General features: G+C 45.5%; 1 protein-coding gene and 1 long non-coding RNA gene across 6 annotated transcripts in view; one reads left to right on the forward strand and one right to left on the reverse strand.

Moving 5' to 3' along the window:
- The window catches only part of PRKCQ (protein kinase C theta), a 66,123-nt gene extending 57,582 nt beyond the window's left edge, over window positions 1-8,541 (reverse strand). Inside the window, exons 1-2 of one of the 4 annotated variants that reach the window (XM_068958026.1) lie at window positions 5,305-5,501; window positions 2,102-2,308 (exon numbers count right to left, since the gene is read on the reverse strand). The gene's annotated coding sequence lies outside the window, so the exon portion shown is untranslated. Of the gene's footprint in view, window positions 1-2,101; window positions 2,309-5,304; window positions 5,502-7,946; window positions 8,104-8,420 lie in introns of those variants that run through there. The other 3 variants (XM_068957868.1, XM_068957792.1, XM_068957952.1) reach the window with 3 other exon arrangements.
- The window catches only part of LOC138068857 (uncharacterized), a 34,526-nt gene continuing 23,143 nt past the window's right edge, over window positions 8,161-19,543 (forward strand). For both annotated transcript variants that reach the window (XR_011143694.1, XR_011143708.1), the window contains exons 1-3: window positions 8,161-8,265; window positions 11,441-11,747; window positions 14,693-14,779. This is a non-coding gene — a long non-coding RNA (uncharacterized lncRNA). The remainder of the gene's footprint in view (window positions 8,266-11,440; window positions 11,748-14,692; window positions 14,780-19,543) is intronic.

Here is a 19,543-nt window from a genome sequence, read left to right on the forward strand (position 1 = left end):
CCCTACAAAACGCCACATTAACTCTACAAAACAACTAGTCGGCAAAAGCTCTACAACTAGTCTTGCTTTGAGAATATATCCTTTCGCCCTCGGTCCCTGGGCCCCTGAGACGGGCTACGTTAAATCCATACTCTCAGCCAATGTGTGCATTTACAGGGATGCAACTGTCCTTCTGCTTATTGGACTGCGCTGGGTTTATTTGTCTTTCCAGAAAACACGTGGTGCATTGACATATGGGGGAGGAATTGCATTTCCTGACGCTGGTGGGGGGCTGCTCTGGAATGAAATACCTAGATGCGATGATAGAAGAGAAATCTGTATATGACTTAGAGCTACAGGTTGGGTTGTAAGTCGTCTGCTACACAGTGATATTTGATCCCTCACATGCATCAGGCTTCTCAAGGTGAGAAACTGAGGGATCCATCCAAAACCCCGCCATCAGAGACGGCCCTTTAGGGTTGTGATTTAGTCTACGACACCTGACCCAGACACAGCAGTGAGGAGCAGGTCCATGCTGGGAACCAGGGAGAGCCATTTCTCCTCTCCTTCCCTGCTGAGGTCCAAACTTGCCATATGGAGCTCAGGAGGACAATTCACAGAATAGAACAGTTGGGGCTGGAAGGGACCTCTGGAGACCATCTGGTCCAACCCCTCTGCTCAAACACGGTCAGTTAGAGGAGGTTGCTAAGGAGGACCGTGTCCAGCGAGGTCTTGAACATCTCCAAGGATGGAGAGTCCACAACCTCTCTAGATAACCTGCTGTGACATTCAAGCACCCTCACAGTACAGAAGTGTTTTCTTATGTTCAAGTGGAATTTCCTGTGTTTCAGGTTCATTACCCCTTTCTGGTCACAACCCTTCCTGAGGGCAAGGGCATATCTCCTTTCTGTCCTAAGACAGGCACGTATGCCACAAGGCATTTCTAGGCCACTAACGTCCTAATATACCCAAACAAGACAGCCTGAGCACAAGGAGCAAAGGCAGTACCATTTGGATCAGCAGTACATAGACATACACATACCACACCAACTGGACCAGGATGTGTTCTCAGGTCCTGAGGGCAAAGTGTCCTGTACATCCCTCAGGCATATTTCGCCTCCTCAAAAGATCCTCACCCATCCTGCCTACAGGGAACAGACGACCCTGTGCTGTCTCTCAAAGCGTGCCTGCCAGCATGCTGCTCAAACAGGCTAAAACCATGCGAAGAACCGTGCTCACACTTAAATGGCCTAGCTGACTGCGGTGCAGTGCTCCGCCTGGGCTCCAATCCTGGTATTCCATTAGGATAGCAAATAACCCTAGACACACGACAAATAGTGGGACATGCTTGTTCTCAGAAATACGTGCTGTGGCTTACACCAGCTATCTGATGGTGTTGTGTGTCCTGCCCAGCAAGAAAAGGTGGGCAGCAGGTACCAATCTTTTGCTTAAAACCAAAAGCACAGAGAAGAAATGTTGCTGAGGAAACTGAGACCAGGGTTCATTGCTTTTGTTTGGACTGCGATTGGTTTGTGCTTACATGAGAGCAATTGTGCTCACCAAATTCACCTGCATCTCTAGAGACCTAAAGACAGTAAATCTCTAACGCAGACCTCTGTGACTACTCTGGTACCTGACAAAGCACCAGAGTAAACTTCCACCCTTCTGCAACAGGGAGGTACCCATCAGCAGCCCCAGCCTCACAATCACCGTTCTCCATATACCCATCTATCTTCTTACCCACCTCTTTGTAACCAGCCCCTTCTTCTCACTTAGTACATGAGGGTTTTTTCCTGCCCCAAATTACTCTAATGATGAGTTTGAGGTCTACCCAACTTCTTCCACTCAGTCATAAACTTATGCAAGCATGCTTGCACCTTCTCCTAATCTTACCCCTCGAGCCTGGAACGACCTTTTCACACCAGTTTCAAAGGTCATGCTTCTGCCTTTTTAAATTTGTCTCCTACGGAGACTATGGGAAATTGTCCTTGGGCAACAGGTGGTGAGCCAGTGTTTTCAGTTGCTATAGAAAATTCTGTCAAGCATTATTTTTATACAGAACCGCTTTTTCAACTAAAGAGAAATAAGTGTTTTCTGAGAAAAGAAAATTCAGAAAACTCACAGAAATTATAGTTTTGGTTTCCTCATATCCTCATTCATTCTGTCAATCAGATTCATCCATGGGAGCACATCTTCCGTGAGTGCTATAGCCAGGGACCCCATGCATAAAGCCAAGACCTTTCTGTACCACTTAAAAGTTCATGGCACATCTTGGAAGCTCCAGGAGACCAACGGAATAGAAGAACATATATCACCTGTAATGAAATTCCTAGGACACACAGTAACTGCATTCAGAATCCAAATATTTTCACTCAGAATCCAAAATATTTCCACTAAACAACTAAGAAAACACCCCAAACCTTCTGTGTGTTGGAATGGAAAGCCCCTTTATTGATTATTACTATAAATAATGTATGTCCACGAAAAATAACTACATCCATAACCCTGAAGCTTCCAACTTAGGCCCTGCTCTTCTACTTTCTTGCCTGTGAGTATGCCGCTTACTCCTGTGAAGAGCTGTGGTCTACCTGTACACAAGGTTGCAAGCTTTCCTCTTTCCTTCCATCATCTTCTTTTTTAGCCTTCTATCATCGTTCCTGCTTGCATATTTACCATGTTTTTGCTACCTCTGCTACAATTCACTCCTATTTGCATAGTTAATTCTTCAGGATTGCCTTTTATTATACCTTCATACACTCTCTCATCCTCAGTTCCTAATCAGGGCAGGACTAATTATGGAGACATTCCTTCTACTGTCTTGATTGCTACAGTAAGTAAAGAAGGGCTGTTACTGCCACTGCTGAATGCCTTTTTACACCATGGAGGATGTTCCAATCATCCCTCATAGGTACCTATTTTTGGTATTAGGACAAATTCTCTCCTTTAACTGTTCATGGGCTGACAGCCTTGGGTAACAACTGTCTGAAGTCATCATCAGTGTGGCTGCTTTGTCCACCCTCAGAGATGATTTCAATGCCGCAATAATTTGGCGTAAACTAATAGGCTGAACTGACACTTTAAAATTGCAGTTTTTGTTTTTCTAATTCATAATCAAGGGGGTTAAGATTTGTTTTTTTTTTCCTAAACCTAGGTATTCAAGAGGTACTACTGAGGAGATAAAACCCCCAAAACTATGCAGTGAAAGATACAGTTGCTCCATGAAGAGTCTCTTCTGCTCCTGGAGAAGCAGAGTCTTCCCTTATTCAAGGCTCAGTGATGGGACAAAATATTTCTTTCTGCACTGTTTCATTCAAGGTCTACACTCAGCCCCATTAATACTGCTCAGTGAAGCTCACAGCCAGGTTTCTTGGATATCCCAAGGTTTTTCACACTGTTCTCCTGGCTGAGATGCCTCTCCCTACCTGCAAGCGCCTCCCAGGCAGTTCAGAGCTACCATTTCCATCCTCAAATGTGCAAAGCATGGGAGCGTTATCCTTGCTGTATAGCAGGGCACGGACTGACACACAAGTAAGGGCCTTGACAGCTCAGTGACGGCATCAATCAACATCCAGAGAGTAAAATATTTGGCCACACAAGGAACGTGTTGTAGGCAACACAGCTTGTGTGTTGAGCTTCGTTCCCCAACCCTACCCTTCCCACCTTGCTGGCAAGGTAAAGATGCCCCAAAGTGGACATGATGCATTAAAACTCCTTTTGCTTCCCTGCTAAAATGGCAAGAAAATTAGACCGAGCACTATTTATACAGATATCCACCAGATTCGTAAAGTCTCTGTTCTCCTTTGTTTATCAACTGGAAATTTTCTTTTCTTGCAGGGTTGATATTTCCTGTGCTTATTATTGTGCATCTTAGAGATTTAGGGGTCACTTGTATCTGCATGAAGATAAGGAAAAGGGGGGGAGGGTACTTCTCTTTTGATTCTAAATCAAACAAATTAAAATAATTAAGAATTCAGGTAGTTAAGTACTGAAAAGCAATCTGGCCCAAAAGGTGTCGAAAGTGATGCGGAAAAGACCATTCGCAAGAACAATAAAAATGCTGTGTAGACCTTATTATCTGTAAATCTCAGGGCTCTTTACCGCTTAGATAAATATCACTAAATTCATTTTACAGATAACTGAACCCTACATCCGCACCGCACACACGGCACTGCGCTGACGGGGTAAGAGACAAGGTACGGCCACACCATTTTCCTTTTGCCCTATCCTGGCCATATTCTTCACGTTACACCTCTTCCATTCAGCATTTCTGCCTCTCTATGCTCTGAGAAACGAGAGGACCAAACACATGAATGCATTTTTACACATACATGGAACTAAAAATATCCAGAAAAAGAGGATGGCACAGTTCTGTCCCAGCAAGCTGCTCAAGAGCAGTGATGTTACTATCAGGTCTATCCAACACAGAGGCATTATCCGCTGCCAAGGCAGCTGTGGATAATTTCAAAAGCAATCTGAGTTAATTCCACACACATCATCAAAGTTAATACACTTTATCTCTACTGCTGGATGTGATCTGGTTGGTGATGACAAATTAAAAATCTCCAGCAGGCCTGATCAGTCGCAGAATTAACATAAACAAGCAATGATACACAAAGCACTCTGCAACTAGCTACAGCCAAGGGTTTGCAATTTATACTGCCTTTGCCAATATTTTCTTTCCAAACAGGCCTTCAAACAGGAGTCAGATGCTCTGGTTAGGATATAAGTACAGGCAAGCAGAGAACAACACTGCAGCACAGAAACAAATTGTCATGATAAGGGCTTAACACAGACTGCCTTCTGGTGTGAATCAAGAATATGATCCTGTGAACGTTTCTATACACGAATGAGCAGATGGCATGTGAGCAACCTTGCAAGGGGCTGTTCATCTGAAGCAAGCCGTGCATACGTATCATTACAGGATCGAGGTCCTGGTTAGTCCTATACATCATTTCATGCATTCAAGTTTTCAGTGTTCATACTACTGAACTCACTTTCTCTTCCTTTCTTATTTTGCAAACCACTTTTTCGAAGCTTAGGCAAAGAACAACACTCTGTTTACACAAATCCTGGCCATGTTTTCAAACTTAGACCCATTAACATATATGCAAAAAGCTGAGAGGCGCGCGGAGAGAAATGAGCCCTCCTGACAAAGCCACAGAATACTAATGGCTAATACTTCACCTCCTTCACAGCCTGCTTCAGAGCTCTTTGCAATTAGACCCGAGCAATAAGAGAAGACACCCAAAAGCTGCCATCAAAACTTATAGGCACTGGATCACCTTCTTCAGAAAAATCAAAATGGAAGGGTACACAAAGACAAACCTGGAAAGGATCCCAAGGAGGAAAAGCAAAAATTTGTCATGCTGCGAAATTAAAGTGTGAATTAAATGCTTCCTTCCATCCCTCCTTCCTTGTCTCTCTCTCTAATCCTGTCCTCTGAGGCCCTCCACTTTGGATGCAATAGTGAGGCAGCCGGTGCATTTGTGAGAAGCTCTGAGAGTCGACTGAGTGACTTTCTTTGAAAGGAAGCTCACTTGAAGTAGAAAAAAAAAAAGTTAGCTCCACCCTGGCGGTGTAATAGGTCCTTGTTCATAGCTCCCTTTGCTATGAACCTGCTGTGTGTTGGTGGCAGTGTGGTTCCTTTCCTCTACTGTATCTCACAGGCTTCAGAGGGACAGAGAAGTTCTCCAAGTCCCTCTGTGAACAGGATGGGCTGCAAAGGGTGTCAGATAGGAGAAGCCTCGTCTAGCCTGAAAACAGGATGGCTACCTCCTCACCAAAACCCCCAGTGTCCTAAAGCAGAAAGATCGGCAAGTTCTCCAGAAAGACATCTGGCACTGCAGGCTTGGAGTGTAATTTTGAAAAATTGGTGTGTATTTCTTGGGGGGGAGGGGGAAGAAAGAAAGAAAATTTTTGCCCTGATTACAAAAACGGCCTGGGTAGAAAGGGGATGCTGAGATGGAAGATGGAGGTTCAGGAGGAATGTGAATCCTTGAAATGACTTTACAAAATCCTAATGGACATCTAGAAGTGGGGCTCAGAAAGGCTAGCCAAAATGTCATGGGGGGAACTCTGGAGGAAATGGAGAGGTTTAGCATCACTCAGGGAGCTCCGGGAGAGTGAAGGCTGCTGGATGTTGAAGTTTCATGTCCAGCCTAGGCACCATCAAAAGAGACCATGGCAACTACCCTCACTGGGATCCAGGTTCAACACCGGTGTCAGGTGTTCAACAAAAGGCCGCTCACCAGGCCTGTGGCCTGTAAAAAAGAGGCTATATCTCAGGAGGCCATCTGCTACCACCAGCTGAACAGAGCCTTGCTGCACCACAACAAGTTGAGGCAGGAACCTCCTCAGAGCAGGTGCTCTTTGCTCATCCTTCGGCTGGGCTCCTAAAGCACATTCCCCAGAAACCAGAAAATGGCACATCAGTGGGGATGTGGAGTCCTTTCTTCAGAGAGCAAAAAAACCAAGCAAATAAATAAAAAAACAAAGCATAGGTCCAGGACCCCATGGAACCGGCTGTTCAAAAAAGTGAAGACCAGAATATGGCACTGCTGCTCATTGCAAACAGCTCTGTTTTTCTCTCCCCCTTCGCCTTTTTTTTTTTTTAATAGCAAGTTCAGTGAAACTTTATCTCTTCCTGCCCTAGTGACCTTACTAAATAATCTGCTATTAGCATGACTCAATTGAGTGGCTTTCAGCTGCTCAAGTCATTTTCTTTGCCACTGCCATTTCACTGGTGGAAATTAAAAAGCACATGAGGAGCTTTCTGCCCCTGCAAAGAGCTGCACTAGTCTGTGTGACTGGAGAAACACACAGCTGAGAAGTTGGTTGCATTGTAATCACTATTTAAAGAGTTCATTAAAAAGGAACTGATTACACCCGAGAGTTTAACTTCATTAGCATTTAACATGCACGCAACACAAATGAAGTCTCAAGGCTGAACGGCCAGGCTGGGTTTTCAAGTCTCCTCCTTCAAAAGGAAATGCCGCTCACAACACTACACAGCGGAGGAGGGATGGAGACAATTCATTTCTCTTTACCACTCAAATGAGCTTTCAAACTTATCACAGTGCTAGTTTGTAAAATATTACAAATTGGACCCGAAAATGATTTACCCAGCTAATGAGCTACAACATCCACCCGAAAACTAAACTTCAACCTGGCTGTCTTACTGCATACTGCTGTAACCAAGAAACACCTAAAATACATCAAAGAAACTAGCAGGGGAAAGTATTTCCCTCTTTTTTTTTCCAATTTATTTACTGTGTGTGTTCAATAACATTCTGGCTGTAGTAGGTTTTCACTGTTTTTCTCAGTCATTTTCCCCTCTTTGTATTGCATGAAGACACAAGGGAGAAAACAACACTTTTTAGAGGCAGGAAAATGTGATTATGAAACCACAAACACTTGCAAAAGACATCAGGTGTATGAACCTGAAAGTAATATAAACTGTTATTTAAGAAAAAAAAAAAAAACAACCAAAAAAACCTTCTGGCTGTATTTCAAGTTGATGATGGCTCTTCAGTTCAGTAACAGAATGAGAAACGATAGCTGAAGCAGGGTAAAATAGCAGCGTCCCGGGTAAAATGAGACATCGACAATCCCAAAGAGTTCCCCAAATTTTTTCTCTCTCTCTCCTTGTGCCTTCAGCCAAGCTGCTGGGTGGTGGAGAGGTGGTTTCTGGGCACCCAGGACGTTAGGCACCCCGAGGCTGCCTCCCTCTTCCCTGCCCAGGGTGTACGCACAGCACATCGCCTTCGTGCACCCAAGGGTCTCACCCCCGACACCTCCGCAGTGGGACAGCTGGTCCGGTCCGGCCCGGTCGCGCACCCACCGCACCGCTCCGCACCGCTCCGCTCCGCACCGCCGGCGGCACCTGCTGCCCGCTCGGCTCGGTGCAGCCCAGCGCGGCTCGGTGCAGCCCAGCGCGGCTCTGCTCAGCCCGGTTCAGCGCGGCTCACCTCGGCTCGGCTCGGTTCAGCTCAGCTCAGCGCAGCTCGCCTGGGCGCAACCCAGCTCAGCCCCCGTCAGCTCGGCTCGGCTCGGCTGAGTCCGGCTCGGCTCCTTTGCAGCGCTGCCGGTCGCAGCCGCCCCCGCCCCGCCGCCTGCCACCCCCGGGGCTGCCCTCGCCGCCTCTTCCTCCTCCTTCTCCTCCTTCTCCTCCTCCTCCTCTTCCTCCGCGCCACCTGGACCGGCGCCCCGCTGGGCCCCCTCCGCTCCCGCCCCCTACCCGGGGCATCCCAAGGGCCCGATCCCTGGGTGGGAAGTGCTGGCGGCCGGGTAAGTACCGTGGTGCAGCCTCGCAAGGAGCCCAGCGTCGGGGCTGGGTGTGCACAACCCCATTTTGCGGAGGAGAAAGCCGTGGTACAAAAGAAATGATCACTAATAATAATAATAATAATAATAATAATAATAATAATAATAATAAGGACAACCTGAGTTTGCTGGGGCTGCAGAGCCTTGTCCTTGTGGCTAGCTAGCGAGGTCTGCTGAGGGGTGTGGAGGGGAAGTCAAGTGGGCTGTGTCTTTCCTCATTAATCTGTCCCATCATGTCATGTGCTTGGCCATCGAGTCTTCAAAACATCTCTCTTCCAGGTGGGCCCTGCCTTGAACTAGGTTTTTAATCTGAAACAAGGCCAGGCTGAGCTGCTTGGTACACCCCTTTCAGGGCTTGAGGGTGTCAAAAGTGGGTTTTGCCCAGGACCTCCCCAAGGACACGCTCTCTGCTCCACCATTCCCATGGCCTCCTCCCATGCTGCAAGATTAGGTGTAATGCCGGGAGGACAGGCAAGTCTAGAGGGGAAAACTGGCCTGGGAACCTGGAAGATGAGTGATTAGAAGGAAAAGAAACTCCAGAAATGTAGGAGCTGAAGGGTTTTGGAGCAGTCCAACAGGACTCCTCCTGGCCATCAGGAAGGATGTGCTGCAGAAGCATGGCCACATGACCAACCCTGTAACAATAATGGGCTATGCTGTCGATAGCTGTCAAATGGGATACATATCCCGGAGACCTGCAGATGTCCGTCATGCTTCTGACAGCAGGAAAGACATACCTATAGAAGACGTGGGGCCACATTCAGGTACTTTCTGTGGATCCTAACACTCTTAGGCAACTGTCAAAGTATCTCAGATGCTTGTTCCCTAAAAAGTCAATGGAGAAAGGATCTGGGATGTAGATTGTGCCACTTTGTTGCTTTGCTGGGGATAATTCTTACCATTAAAGATGCAGGTCTGCATGCCGCCATGCAGACCTGTAAAAAAAAAGATACTTTTTTTTTTTGAAATCTTCAAAATTAATCATTTAGGAATTTTCGGAGCTCTAAGTGCTCACTTTGAGTAAGCTGGAATGTTTATTTGAATGCTGTTGTAGAAAGGCAAGATGTGATTGTTTTGCCCTTGCTGCTGATTCCTAAAACATCAACTACCCAATTATCAAAAGGGAAGGGAAGAGGAAGGGAAGGAAAGTGAAAAGGAAGGACTGCTGGGCTTTTGGAAATTTGGGGAAAATGTATTGCTTTCAAAGAGCAGTTCCCTTCTATTTGCTGGAACACTCTGAGCAACGTATAATATATATCCTTGTTATCAGCAGGAAAAAAAAGGCATTTCATGAGGAAGGTGATCTTTCATTTTAATTGCTGATATGCCATTAAATTATGTATCTATCCTTCCTGCCTGCATTAGAGTGCATTATATTGGGGGGGGGGTGTTGATACTGCAGGCATAAAAGGTTCTTCAACATCAACTGAAGGTGAGCAGCAGATAATTAAAATCCCATGTAACCCTGGAATTTGCCTGAATCTTTAAGGAAAATTGCTGACAAAACTGCCCCTTCTTAAGTTTGCAGCTCCATCAGTTGCTGGTGCTGTTACTACAATTTTCAGGAGTGTCCTGGTATTGCAGATACGCCCTTGCCTTCAGAAGCAGCTGGGAAGGCAGAGCCGGCAGATCAGCTTCCCGCTCCTACAGGCATCTGCAGAAAAGGAAGGGCAGGAGGCACTTCCACTTGCTCAAAAAGTGACCCTAAAGGGAACTTGAGGTGATGGAGACATCAGTGGGCTAGGAGTGGGAGAGGTAGCAGACCTCTGCAGACCCAAGCTGGGTGTTTTGAAACAAAAATCTCTGAACTTTCTTTTTAGTTGTGTGATACAGTAACGTGGTGGGAAGAAGACTGTAGTGTCAGCCTGCACTTAGACCGGATGCGTGCCAGCCTGGGGCATTGCAGCGGCACATTCCCAACTGTGATGCAGCCCCGTGGTCTTCTGCCTGTTCCTGGACCCCTTTGGTGTTGCACCCATAAATGCACCAGATCCCTAGTTGGGGACAGAGCAGCTAGTTACATGAGGATCACTCTGTTTATAGGAGATTTTGCAGGCCTGCAAATGGTTAGGCTCAGGGTTAAGTTCTGGCTATCACAGAACAGTGCTTTAGGCCACCTAGCTCTAAACTCAGGGCAGAAGAAGGCTTCAGCTTGCGACCTCTCCTGGCAAAGCAATTTTTCTGAGTAATGACAAGATCGCAAAGCTGGAAAGGTGCCTCGGTAGGTCACCTCATCCATCTCCCTGCCCCAAGAAAGAATCAACACAAACCCTTTCTAAGGGGGCGTTTGCTCAACTTGTCCCTCCAAGCAAGCAATGGAGACTCCACGCCTGCCCCAGGCAGCTCGTTCCAGAGCTGCTGGAAAGCGTTTCCTTTATGTGTAATCGAAACCTTCCTTGCTGTTATTTAAGCCTCCTTCTTCTCATCCTATCCACCAGGGAAATGAAGAACAGATTTTTCCCTTCTCTTTTCGCAGCAGCTTTTTGCGTTTTTAAAAATGACAGCGCCGTAGTCTGGGAGGCAGCTGCCATATTAATTACCCAGCTGACACAGAGCTTCCACTGAAACATGCATCAACTGCTGTGTATTATTATTGTCATTTAATTTGACTTGTACGACTAATCAGGCATTGCCTTCTACAACAGACGAGGCCACTCCTGTGGGTGTAGGTATTTGGAAACCAAAAGCCCTTAAAGCTGCATCTTTCTGGTGGAAAATATCACCACAAGCCATCGTGTTTTCTTTCCTGTATTTGAAAACCACCCACATTTTCAGTAAAAAAAAAAAAAAAAAAAAATTAAACTGATTGAGCATTTTGCCCAGGCAATGGGCCTTTTTGAATGGTTTCATTCTCAAAATATTTGCCACTGCTGTTTGGTTTTTAAGGATGATTACTTACAAGTTCTTTGTTAATTTATAGAAGATACCAAGGAAAAAATAACCAGGGGACACATTTAATAACAGCTGTGAAGGATGGTCAGAAATTCCTCTTTACTTTAAATTCATTCAAACTCAGTTAATGAGGTATTGAGTTCAAGCACTTGAAAAAAAAAAAAAGAAGGAAATATAGCAGGCTAGGCCATTTCCAGTCTTAAAATAACACTAGAATTGGGCTTTTTTTTTCTTTTTCTCCCTGAAGGTTTCCACTTCTGCTCAACTAAGTGTGTGCTGCATGTTAGGGCGACGTTTACGTTTCGATCTCTTCTAGCAGTCATAAGAAATAGGCTGGGAAAGAACCTGAGAGGTCACCGCATTCGTTCTCCTAGGAGGCAGGTCCGACGCGCCCCAGGCTGGTCCTGTCAGATGTCTGTCCACCCCGCTGTTATACGGATGCAGCTCGGGAGCTCCCTGGCCTCCTGAGAAGAGGACAGGAAATGCAGTGAGCAAATCAAACTTGCAAAACACTCTCTGACGATGCACGTTTCTCAGACGCTTCGCCAGAAAGGGTGCGTAACTATGGGAGAATCTACAGGGTACCGTTTGCTTTTACTGGCTTGAACCTGCACTAAACTAGAGATCTTTATTATTTCTTTCCAACTGGAAAGAGGAATATTATTACTGGAGTTGCTGCAGCGCTACCCAAGAGTTGTTCGTCTCCTGCCACCCGTATGACCACCCGAACATACGGCACAAATCATAGTCCCAAGCTCGTAAAGTTTGCTCAGCAGTGATTTTGTGAAGCTTTTTCTCAGTCTCCATTCGGTTATCTGGGGCTTGATCCTGCAGTATGTCAGTAGCCATGAGATGATGACGTTTGAAATAATCGATTTAAACAGATGCTTAACCATGCAATTCAGGGCACAGGCCCACAGAGGCAGAGCCAATTCCTGCCTTCATCTGCTCATTCCCACGTTCCACCTCCCTCCTGGGCTTGTCCTGTCTCCTCACCCGAGGTTGCATCTTCCTTGCTTTGCTGACTCAGCCTCTCATGTCATCGCGCTCTAAATCAGAGCAGCAAAACGGTCTGAATTTAAGAAAAACAAGTAAACCAAAACTGAAAAAAAAGAAGGGCTGCCCCTTGCCTGTAGCTGGGATCATTTTTGTAGGACATGGCCATGTGAAGAGCTGAGTGGGCTCAGCGGTGGTGGGGAGGAGGTGGGTTGTGGTGGATGGAATGGGTTGAATGAAACCTTTCCACCCAGCTCAGTAACTAAGAGATTCGTGATGTGGAACTGCATGGTCCAGCAAGCAGGAGAGCTGCAGGAGAGGTGTGGTGCTTTGAGGCTGCTAGAAAAAATACCAGGTCATTTGTGAACAGAAGCCGCTCTCTTCTCGCAGAGAATAGTGTCCCCATTGCTTGTACTAGAGCGATACTCGTTCACGTGTTTCAGCATAAAGATACCATCGCTGGTGAAGAGTCTCCCCAAAATGGAGATCATTGAACGCCAATACCCCGAACACGTCCTGATTTTTTGTCTTTCCCTGGGTGTTTGCTGTTCACCGCTCTTGGATACAAGCTACCAGGTTCTGGGGTTGTTGGGCTATTGGTGCACGTTTTCTGCCACACTTAGCTGCTTTATGTCTTTTTAATTAATTTAATGGGGAAATTTGAAGCAAAAAGAACAGTAATCGTCTTTGCAATCACATTGGGCTCTTTTTGTAAATGTATTTATGTATCCTCTGTATTTACTGTCTTCCTAGTTAAAAGAGCTTTAGGTTAAATTCAGTCTGGATTAGCAGAACTCACTGTCCTGGGGAGTAATGGAGGTCTAGAGCTGAGCAGGATTTCAAGCGTATTCACATTTATCTTTATAACCTGCACTAGCATTCAACACAGAAATTTGCACTCCTCTAGAGAGCACTCTAAGGACAAGATTACTAGGAGGCTGGTCAATCTTCTGCTGCCACTGTGCTAACGATACAGGGCTTTTTGTATTGAAGATGAGAGGTGCTTTTGTTTTAGGCCTGGAAGTCCGGATTTTGAGCCTTGCTGCTGACAGCTAGCTCCATGATGTCCTCCCATAGCTGATATCTATACCAAGATATATATAATATATATACCAAGCTATATAAACTTGTGTAAGCTGTGTAAACTGTAGCATAACTGAAACATGAAATGAGCATCAGAGGTAGAAGATGCATATGATGCTGTGGAGGTGTTGCTGTGGAGGTGTCCCTGGAGGCATGCGCATAGCCTTCAAGCCAATGGGTTCCTGCCGCACAACTGGCCAGGGCTTATGGGTTTCGTATAGAGATCTTGCACTTGACACAGTTTGAACCCTCCTCCCAGAAATCCATGAAATATTTTTTGTACTGCCTTTGCACTTTGCACTCTCCCAGTGCAAGAGAGAGTCCCAGTTTTCCTACTTTTCTTTCTGTTTGTCAGAAAAAACAATAAGACACCAGGAGGTTAATATGATTTAACCAAATCATATGTCCTATAATGATGAAGTTGAGAGACTCTGCATAGAGGTTCATTTATTCTTCCCTTTCCTTGTCTGTTTATAGAGCTTGTCACTAAGGACGCTGAGTCCCAAGAAAGCTGTCAGCTCCGCAGCATAGACACCTGGCTCCCAGAGTAAGGGCTTGTTTCACGAGTCACTGATCACTGCGTAGACGGAGAAACATAGAACTTTCTTCTGATTCTCTGCCAGTGACGCACCGCAGTAACTCACAGCAGTTTACTATCACTACTATTTCAGAGTGCTTAGTGTCCATCACAGAAACCCCTTGGGTTGGTTGCTGTACAGAAATCTAAAACCAACTAGCTCCTGGCGTCAAGTAGCCTCCTTCACGCGGAGAAGTCTGGAGGAGGAAAGCCCAACAGAACAGGTTGTCTAAGGGAGGACCATCGTTTCTCAAATCCAGGATATTAGCACCTCACAGGTTTTTAACATATTCTTACTGTGCCCCAAGGAGGAACAGTTTTCCCTCCATTATAGACATGGGATTGAAGGCTAGAGAGACAGAAAGGCAATGTCTAGCTCTTGGGTAGCCAGCCACCCAATGAAACTCACAGCTTCAAGGCAGGAAAGCAAGGCACTTCCAGGGAGATGATAAGCAAGAAAAGTTAAATATCAACACTGTCACTCCCCACTGGGCTTCTCACCCCACTGCAGAAATCTGGGGCCTGAGAGACAACCGTTCTTTTCCCCAGATATAGCCCAATGATTATAGGACCTGCCTAGGGGAGAACAAAATCCTCTTCAAATGCCCACTCTCCAATTTGGAGAAGGACTTGGATGAAGAGCTCCCATACTGCAGGATCTCATTGTCCGTTAGGCGGGAAGCTTTCTTCAGCTGTTTCCCTCTCTCTAGCGCCCTCTCCTAGGGGCGCTGATCCTCAGATTGAGGACCTGGTGCTTGGGGAACTTGCGTTCCATGCAAGAACACAGCTGCGAAAATCCTATCCCCCATCAGAAGTCTAAAAGCAAATTTTTTCCCCTTTCAGGTGAATGGCTTGGGTGTGTGCCGACAAGTCCTCACATTGCCAGTCCCCAGAAATTTTGTCCCAGGAAGGAGTCAGCAGTGGAGATTAGTAAGTAGATGGTGCTGTGAAACTGAGTTGCAGCTCGAAAGGCCTCGACACAGGGGGAGGGTGTTGAGCAGCCCCTCAGCTGCTGCCATCCTGCTGCTCTGCGGCATGCCGAGCCCACGTTGCCACCGTCTTGGCACTGCAAAAGTGTCACTGATCTACCTCCTGTGCTTGGTTTGCCCTGGTGCCACCACCTAGCTGAGAGAGCCCAGCAGAAGAACAGCTCTTTCCATGTTTATTACCTCTTCTCTGTAACATACCCATGAGCGGGCCTGATGGTCCAGGAAGACCTTTGTAAGCCTGCAAGTTTTATTTCTCTGAATTATCTCTGACTCTCTTTCTCTTGAGAGCTAGGGTGCTAATTCTTCTGATTTAGCGTATTCAAAAGAAACAAGGAGGTGGGTAGACGGTGTTCTGTCTCCCAATGAAATTTTGCTAGTAATGAGTTATTCAGCTGAGCACTGTGGTATGTACCGTCCTTCTAAATTTCCCAGATGTCTGCCTTATCTGCTGCAGAGTTAACGTTAGCTGGGGTGAGTAAAGGCTGCTGACAGTAACACTTCAGACCTGACCTCCTTGTGGTGAGTATTTCGGGTGAGGAGTGGGTTTGCTGGCTTGCTTTCTTTTAGTGGTTAAGGTGAAAGGTCAAAACTTTTTCTTCTCAGTGCTACGAAAAAGTCTGATGTGAATGCATTTACCATCAGTGCTGGCTGATGGAAACACGTCAGGCTCCGGTTAAGGGAACCATTGTCAGGTCCTTTCTATTAGGGCCATGAAAAATCTCAAACTTAAGACTTTCCACAGTAACATCTGTTCACTGGAAGAGGCTGGGTATCCATGATACTTTGCTGTGAATGATCTTAGCTTTGGGATGGCCAGCAAGAGACACAACGAACTTAATTTTCAGCGGCATAGAAGAGAGCGAGACGAGACAGCGTTAAACGTGGCAGCCTCCCCCTGAAAATCAAGTCCCCTCAGATCAGCTCTGGCAGCCAGGAGAGCTGGTCCTCAGAGGCAGATGCTACTTACAGAGATCTCAGCTAGGATCAGGAGGAGGAACCTGGAGCAATGTCCTGAGCAATTGTAGCGTTGCGAAGGGATGTAGAAAGCTCAAGTAAGGGAAAAAATTATCTCCTCTCTGTGTTACCAGCCACAACCAACTGCTTATAACCACCTTAGATGCCCAAGCATTGCCAGAGGAGCAGAGATGGCATTTCAGGGGGGCAAGAAGCTAAAGGGAGCTCGTCAAGTGTTTCATGGCTGAGGCTTTGATACATGCTCTCTGTTCCTTATTACTTTCCTAGGAATGGCTGATGTCCACCCCACTACTCCACCAAAAACATACCTCTCTCTGCTGTGTGTTATCCTTATGCCCGCTGTGGTCAGCGGGCAAGGTACAGGGAAATGCTAAAAACTCTGCACGTGAGTTACAAGACCAGGAGAAAAAGAGAAAGAAATTAAAGACAGATTAGTGCTGTAGGTTGCCTTCAGGACTCTGCCTAAGACCGACCATGATGTGTAGGAGGATGAGAAGGACAGGATGGAAGGCCCAGAAGAGGTCCAGCACCAGCACGCTGGTGATTTGGGACAGTGCACAGTGAGGATGCTTGCTTGGGTAGGTGGGATAGCGGAGGATATTGCCTGAGCTGTGTAGATTTTGGGGATGTTAGTGCTGCTGCCTGCCTTGCAGTACAGTGTGGAAATACCTGAGCTCATTTGAAACAAGCTCTTGCAGCTATTTCAAGGAGTTGTTCTCTGACAGTGTAGATATGGGGGAGGAAGAGCTGATTGATCATACCAAGAAGTCGATACCTCTGCATTAGATCTCAGTTTTGTTCATAGATTGACCTCGTCACTACAACACTAAAAAAGCAACTTAGGGATAACTTGACAACTGGCTGCGAATGCTTTGGACCCCTGGTATGGCACAAAGCCTGGGCCGTTGCATCTTCAATGCTCTTGTTGTAGGTCAGTAAACCGATGAAGGCCATGGTGCTACTTCATTACATAGTCACACGTTTGTTTTGAGAAGGTCGAGATCTGAAGAGTACAAAGCCCCCTGAGCTTCCTTTCTCCTAGGAGTCCTCCCAGTTATGCTTTAGGGGCTGTACGAGTTTACTCCACCCACCCAGCTCTGGCACTCTCCTATTATTAAAAGTAGGTCACTGCGGTAGCAGCTGAGGCTATTTTGTCTCTGGCAGCTGGTTTGAGCACTTTGCTTTCCAGACAACGATAAGTACAGCTGTATATGAATCATTTTGTTTTTACCTCCGGCTTCGTTTGGTTCTTAGAGTTCTTACAAAGGATTAGATGGCTGGAAGCCTACTCAGGAGTGCCTGCTAATGAGAGGGAAAACAAAAGATGGGAAGGAAGACAAAACGAGAATGGAGTTTCTGCTGACTGACCAACAGTTGTTTATTACTGCTTATGATTTCCTTTAGGATATATAACAAAAAGATCAAATATACTCTGAAATTAAATGAATGTAAGGTCCCCCATGCAGGAGGCAAATACAGCACTTTAGCTATACTTGAAGTCTATTTTGAAGGCTTAAGTGGGACTTAGGTGATAAAGCTTTATGTTTCATCTTTCAGTACAGGCTTGCAGATTGGACTGAATCCAGTGTTGTGTAAGGCATCAAGGTACTATGGCACTAAATATCTCAAAAGTGAGATATTTAAAAGTGAGACAACTGAAACCAGCAGATCTTTTCATCTGTGTCTCTGATTTACACCCAAAGTACTTTTTTACAATTGCTGAGCACTCTTCCATATGCAGTAGCGTTAGTCACAAGTCCTTTTCCAGGTGAGGGAATCCAGGGCTCTGTTTATTAGTAGCACAAAAGAGTTAAATTCTCTTGATGTCTCAGAATGAGAAATGCTAAAGAACCAGAGGAATCACTGAGTGCCAAAAATGATTTTAAAAGGTCACTGCACATAACCGAGAAAGGAAAGTCAGGTCTACACACCAACCCTAGGAAATGCAGGGGCTGTTTAATATGCATTGTGGGCTTCCCTTAAAAGTCAGTGCACGTTTAAAAATGTCACTGCACAAACTCTCCATCGATGCTTTTTCTTAGGTCGTTGCATGTTCAGTAGTGGGAATCAGCTCCGCTAGCAATTGGGTCATGCAATACACAGAACCCTGACTTTTTGTAATGTCAATACACTTAGCATTGAAGATTATGCAGCTGTTTTTGAAATTTTGTTTTAGTAGTGGTCCTCCTTTCTCCAGTGCTATATAGTTTGAATTGTCAAGTGCTGTAAGACAGCAATTGTCACTTCTACAGGTCTGCAAAAGTTCTGGAATGTTATAGCTCTTCACCAAGGCTGATCTCAAGATAACAGTAAAATATGAATGCTAAATAATTACTGTGTTGAAAAGGGAGTATATATTTCTTTTAGGGATAATACCCTTGGCTTATGAAATTCATGTAGAATTTTACTTTAAAGAAGAACCATCAGTTCAGTTCAGAGCCAGATTGTTGCGACCGGAAAGTTGAAGGGGCAGCTCCTTGTAAATCAGAATAGGTTCACTGACCTGAGCAAGGTTGTACTTATTTAAACCAGGGTAGGCCCACTTCCAATCATTTTAGAAGTCTGGGTATCAATAGAAATACTCCTATGATTTTAGTTCAGTGTTAGGGAAAGGAGTTGTCCCTTCTGAGCCTCTAGGAGCTGAAGGAGTATGCTGGTAGGAGAGAGTGGGGAGCTGAAATGGTTGAATTCAGAAGTTAAATGGACTGGTCTGTGTTTGGGGTTCACTAAGCAGATAAAGCAAGATGCAGGCTGAGAGCTTAGTTAAAGAGGGAAAACTTTTTTTTTTTAAGCTAGAAAACTTTAAGAAGTGAAACTGCAATGAATTAATCTGAAGGCACAGAGATAACAAAAATAAGTTATTCATCCATATACACATACATGCATACGTATGCTTGTATAATCTGCAGAAATGTCAAAATATAGGGCGATAGCCAGGACATTACTCGCAGAGGCTATCAAAAGCTTTTATGGGAACTACATATACAGCTCCCAGGATGTACCCACAGCTGTCTGCATCTGCTCTCCAAGAAGAGGATCACCTTGTCTACAGCAGCAGGGCAAATAGGAGATGGCAGCAATTTTGCGATAGGAGGCTAGGAGAAAGGAGATGCTCAGATGACAAAGGGGAGCTGAGTAACACAATGACCTTATGTCCCTTCTCTCTATGTAAGTATTAATGTATGCGTATATTTACATTCTCCATCATTTTTCTCCATCATTTTTGCAAATATTCTTATTTCTCAAGTCCAGATGTTGAAAGGTACAAGAAATAAGAGCATTTGTGGACAACAGAGGGGACATACCTTGCAACAGCAACCAGCCAGGGGAAGCTCTTTCAGGCCATTTTATCTGTACAGTCATTCCTCCCTCTCTGGTGTGGAAGAAGTGTGGATGTAGACACACTGATTCTTCCATGATTTAACCTTTCATCCTTGCTTTGTTGGCTCTGTGCAGTGTCTGTGCATCAGTCCCTCAAGTGCATCAGTCCCTCAAGTGAGAAGAATTGCAGACATAAGAGAAATAGAAAAACATTACAAAGGTATGGCCACAGAAAGATATAGCTGGAGGCAACGTAGGAGAGCTTTCAGAGAAATGCACATGAGTGTATTTTTTGGCATGGAGGTCATTTCTGCCTCCATGCCAAAAACAGCTCTGGTATCTGGCTTTCTTCTTGTAACCTAAACCTTGAGGTAGTCACTTTTAATACTGTGCAGGTTTGTTTGCCCAT

The sequence above is a fragment of the Struthio camelus genome, chromosome 1 (genome assembly GCF_040807025.1).
Source record: "Struthio camelus isolate bStrCam1 chromosome 1, bStrCam1.hap1, whole genome shotgun sequence".
NCBI classification, from domain to species: domain Eukaryota; kingdom Metazoa; phylum Chordata; class Aves; order Struthioniformes; family Struthionidae; genus Struthio; species Struthio camelus.